We start from the raw sequence: 6,047 nt of genomic DNA, 5'->3' as shown, positions 1-6,047 counted from the left end.
ATTCAAACAATGAATAATACAATGAACTTATGAACTAAATTCTGAATTTACTTGGCGTTAGAGCGTATTCTGGTAGCATCGGTAATTTGAATTGGAAATTTATGCAGCAGCATCGCCGGAAAACGTGAGTCGTGAACAAAAACGTGAACGACTTTCAATCCAAAAAAATCAAAAAAACTGATTGCACAAAACTACTTAACCACACGCTGATGAAATGATGACAGCAAACAATAACAATAATAACAAAAGCAAAAATTTATTCTTTTAATTAGGATAATTAAGGCGATGGTAGTGAGTGAACGAACTTCGTTGGGTAGGTGGATACACAATTGTTTCTTTTTGTTTACAAATCCATTAAACAAAAGAAGATGAATTTCAGTTTCATAATTAACACAGTCATGTTCATTTTTAGGAATTTTTTCATATTTTATCTTTTTATTACTTGAACACTTACACTGTTTTTTTTTTAATATGTATTTTGTCAGTAACACTAAACAAATACTTTGTTTGTTTTCTTCTAGATTGTTGCACTCTGAATGCACAAAAATATGAATTTCAAAAACAAATTCAAATTCAAAACGGCTCTAAACTTTGTCCGTACGCAACGATATACTTTTACCAACTGATCGTTGAGACGATCTTACCATGGTTTATAATAGCTTGTCCCCAAAAAAACACGGCTCAACAACTACAACGGCCAAGCATAGAAACACAGAAACTGTGAAAAATGCGCTAAAACTCAACGACAGACGGGCACAGCCACAGCCGCACATCATCAGCTAAGTACAGCAAAAAAAAAAAAAAAAAAAAAAACTAAAACGAAACAAAAACCATCAGCAACAACAACAACAACGACAGTCGTACAAAAAAATAAATGACTGAAAATTGTAATCACAATTTTTGCCAGTATGTACTCGTACACCACCAGCAGCAGCATTAAATAGCAACAACAACAATGCGCACACATACTCCAATAGGTATTGGTGGTATAACTGGTAGTCAGCCAGTCAGTCAATGGATGAATCTTCAGTCATATCCATGCCCCCATACTCCAGCCAACCGCCGACCAACCATCCAGTCATTCAGATATCCACCGTCCAAGCCATGGCTTACCGTAAATATTGCCGCTGCCTTGTAACGACCCCCACACTTCATGCTGTTGTTGTACCGTGCCATCAGGCCAAATGTAAGTAACTTGGTTAGTTGGTTGCTCCGTTGGTTTATTAGCTCCGGCCCGTTTTGTCAGTTTTGGTGTTTTGTCGTTTCTTCCAGTCGTCCAGCAGAAGATAGCAAGAATTACAAGCAGACAGGGTTGGATATGAAAAGGCCCTAAAATAATCTTTAAAAAATCCACGCCATAAAAAGTCCTTGAAAAAATAATCTTTAAAAAATCCACACCATAGAAAGTCCTTGAAACAATAATCTTTAAAAAATCCACACCATAGAAAGTCCTTGAAAAAATAATCTTTAAAAAATCCACGCCTTAGAAAGTCCCTGGAAAAATATTCTTTAAAAAATCCACGCCTTAGAAAGTCCCTGGAAAAATATTCTTTAAAACATCCACGCCTTAGAAAATCCCTGGAAAAATATTCTTTAAAAAATCCACGCCTTAGAAAGTCCCTGGAAAAATATTCTTTAAAACATCCACGCCTTAGAAAATCCCTGGAAAAAATCCACGCCTTAGAAAATCCCTGGAAAAAATATTCTTTAAAAAATCCACGCCTTAGAAAGTCCCTGGAAAAATATTCTTTAAAAAATCCACGCCTTAGAAAGTCCCTGGAAAAAGATTCTTTAAAAAATCCACGCCTTGAAAGTCCCTGGAAAAATATTCTTTAAAAAATTCACGCCTTAGAAAGTCCCTGGAAAAAGATTCTTTAAAAAATCCACGCCTTAGAAAGTCCCTGGAAAAGATATTCTTTAAAAAATCCACGCCATAGAAAGACCCTGGAAAAGATATTCTTTAAAAAATCGTTGAAAAAAGATTCTTTAAAAAATCCACGCCTCAGAAAGTCCCTGGAAAAGATATTCTTTAAAAAATCCACGCCATAGAAAGACCCTGGAAAAGATATTCTTTAAAAAATCGTTGAAAAAAGATTCTTTAAAAAATCCACGCCTCAGATAATCCTGGCCTTAGATAGTCGTTGAAAAAATATTTTTTAAAAAATCCACGCCTCAGATAATCCTGGCCTTAGATAGTCGTTGAAAAAATATTTTTTAAAAAATCCACGCCTCAGATAATCCTGGCCTTAGATAGTCGTTGAAAAAATATTTTTTAAAAAATCCACGCCTCAGATAATCCTGGCCTTAAAAAATACCCGCCTCAGAAATACGATTTAAAAAATCCACGCCTCAGATAATCCTGGCCTTAGATAGTCGTTGAAAAAATATTTTTTAAAAAATCCACGCCTCAGATAATCCTGGCCTTAGATAGTCGTTGAAAAAATATTTTTTAAAAAATCCACGCCTCAGATAATCCTGACCTTAGATAGTCGTTGAAAAAATATTTTTTAAAAAATCCACGCCTCAGATAATCCTGGCCTTAGATAGTCGTTGAAAAAATATTTTTTAAAAAATCCACGCCTCAGATAATCCTGGCCTTAGATAGTCGTTGAAAAAATATTTTTTAAAAAATCCACGCCTCAGATAATCCTGGCCTTAGATAGTCGTTGAAAAAATATTTTTTAAAAAATCCACGCCTCAGATAATCCTGGCCTTAGATAGTCGTTGAAAAAATATTTTTTAAAAAATCCACGCCTCAGATAATCCTTGAAAAAATATTCTTTAAAAAATCCACGCCTCAGATAATCCTGGCCTTAGATAGTCGTTGAAAAAATATTTTTTAAAAAATCCACGCCTAATCCTGGCCTTAGATAGTCGTTGAAAAAATATTTTTTAAAAAATCCACGCCTCAGATAATCCTGGCCTTAGATAGTCGTTGAAAAAATATTTTTTAAAAAATCCACGCCTTAGATAGTCGTTGAAAAAATATTTTTTAAAAAATCCACGCCTTAGATAGTCGTTGAAAAAATATTTTTTAAAAAATCCACGCCTTAGATAGTCGTTGAAAAAATATTTTTTAAAAAATCCACGCCTTAGATAGTCGTTGAAAAAATATTTTTTAAAAAATCCACGCCTTAGATAGTCGTTGAAAAAATATTTTTTAAAAAATCCACGCCTTAGATAGTCGTTGAAAAAATATTTTTTAAAAAATCCACGCCTTAGATAGTCGTTGAAAAAATATTTTTTAAAAAATCCACGCCTTAGATAGTCGTTGAAAAAATATTTTTTAAAAAATCCACGCCTTAGATAGTCGTTGAAAAAATAATCTTTAAAAAATCCACGCCTTAGATAGTCGTTGAAAAAATAATCTTTAAAAAATCCACGCCTTAGATAGTCGTTGAAAAAATAATCTTTAAAAAATCCACGCCTTAGATAGTCGTTGAAAAAATATTTTTTAAAAAATCCACGCCTTAGATAGTCGTTGAAAAAATATTTTTTAAAAAATCCACGCCTTAGATAGTCGTTGAAAAAATATTTTTTAAAAAATCCACGCCTTAGATAGTCGTTGAAAAAATATTTTTTAAAAAATCCACGCCTTAGATAGTCGTTGAAAAAATATTTTTAATTAAATCCTCTCCTTAGATAGTCGTTGAAAAAATATTTTTTAAAAAATCCACGCCTTAGATAGTCGTTGAAAAAATATTTTTTAAAAAATCCACGCCTTAGATAGTCGTTGAAAAAATATTTTTTAAAAAATCCACGCCTTAGATAGTCGTTGAAAAAATATTTTTTAAAAAATCCACGCCTTAGATAGTCGTTGAATCCACGCCTTAGATAGTCGTTGAAAAAATATTTTTTAAAAAATCCACGCCTTAGATAGTCGTTGAAAAAATATTTTTTAAAAAATCCACGCCTTAGATAGTCGTTGAAAAAATATTTTTTAAAAAATCCACGCCTTAGATAGTCGTTGAAAAAATTTTTTTTTTAAAAATCCACGCCTTAGATAGTCGTTGAAAAAATATTTTTTAAAAAATCCACGCCTTAAATGGTCGTTGAAAAAATATTTTTTTTTTAAAAAATCCACGCCTTAGATAGTCTTTGAAAAATATTCTTTAAAAAATCCGCGACTGACGATCCTTAAATTCACACCTAGTGGGTCCCTGAAGAAATATTTATAGAAAATCCACTGCTATGCGTCCAGAAAAAAATTGCTAACAAAAATCCATGCCTGAAAATTTTGAGGCCCCACAATTTCCATTTGCCTTTGAAACTCCTCACCCGTCTCCTGCAAAATTCTTCTCATAAACGATAATGCAAGTGATTCGCTATTTTAACTTGGTTTATATTTTGTTGTATGGATGGATTTCTTAGTGAAGATGATGGTGGGTAAATAACAAAACGACCCAAAGACCAAACGACAGATTGTCAGTCGAGTGTCATACAAATGGCGGCATAAATGATTCACTTCTGTTTTTTCGGGCTGTGCGAAAGAGAAACAAAAAAGAATGCCTAAACAAAACAATTCGCTTGCCATATTAGACGGGGTTAGACAGCCAGATATCTATGTATTTAAATGAGAAAATACCCAGAAATATACATATATGTATGTATGTATGTGGGTTTGTACAAAGAGCCACAAATTCGGCATACATATACACCTGTAACCCCAACCACAACTATGTATTGTCCAAAATAGAAAAAGATGAAAACACTTGTTACAGCGAACAATGTTCGCAAAAAATAATCAACAAAAAATTACTTTAGATTCTCGTCATACATCATTACCATCATTATTTTTGTTGTTATTCAGTTTGTTGTTGTTGTTATCGCATTTGTTTTTATTATTTAAGCCGCTGTAATTGTATATTTTGGAAAAATTCTAGAATTTGTAGTTTTAATCAATTTTGAATGTTTATAAACATGCTGCATGGTGGCAAAGAGTTTGGCAACATGTTGCAGATGTTAAGGTTAACTTGGCAAACATGTAGCTGGGAATTTTTATAATTGATTTTTCTTAGTTTTTTTTGTAATAAAATCGCCATAAGAGAAAGAAATATTTGAAATTGTGGACTTAAGGACGTGCTCAGAATACATTAATCCATAGTTTTCAGATGCATAAGAAGGATATCACTATGTTGCGGTATTGCTAATGTGTGACCAAACTTTTACCATATTCGGCAGCGGATTTCTGAGGCACTTTATCCATAATTCTTTAACAGATATTGGTGTTTGCAGTCCAATCATGCCAACTGTGTTTATTGACATAAGTATCTTCTTATTCTTAGATATTAGAAATGATTAGGAGATTTCCTTATCGAGGAATTTTAAGCGTTCTAAACTTGAATGGTGTTGCTTTCCTGATTTGTTGGCATTTCCAAATTGTCAAAAAAAGAAAAAAACTTAAAATAAAAACATCTCAATCTTCGATTTAAGATTTAAGATTTAAACATGTCAATTAATCAGCCGCCGGTGCCACTTTTTTTTGCAACATTGTGCCTGACGATGATGCTTCCAAAACTATTATTAGTTTTCAATCGATTTATGACCGTTAAATATGGATACCTGATGATGAATTTCCATAGTCATTATCAATGACTGTTTGACAAATTTTCAATTCATCATTGAGTTGAGTAAAAATATTTTAAAAATGTTGTTTTTTATGTTTTAACTACTTTTTATGCACTTTACGTTCTTGAGGTTTAAAAAACTTCTAATATTTGACAAGAATTGTGAATTTTATGTTTTGAAGAATTCGATTTTAAATATTTTTGTTGCTTTAAATAAAAACTCGCCTTCTTTAACTACGCTAATTACACTGTTATACAAAATGAATCTCATACTCAGGAGATAAAAATTTCGTATGGGGATAAAAGTCTATGGCAAAGTAAAGGACAAATTCGCCATAGGTAAAGTTTTTTGAGATATGGCGTGATTATTTTTTTTTACTGGCAATTCTAACGCGCATGAAGAAAGGGCTTTATATATTTAATAGCGGTTATTGCAGGTTATATTTGAGATGGCATGTCTTCAGTCAAATCGAATTAGCC

Source organism: Musca vetustissima, unplaced genomic scaffold (assembly GCF_032173495.1).
Source record: "Musca vetustissima isolate MV318-11 ecotype Yass unplaced genomic scaffold, APGP_CSIRO_Mvet_v1 utg188809, whole genome shotgun sequence".
NCBI lineage: Eukaryota > Metazoa > Arthropoda > Insecta > Diptera > Muscidae > Musca > Musca vetustissima.
The sequence above is the reverse complement of the archived record's forward strand: the minus strand, read 5'-3'. Positions refer to the sequence as shown.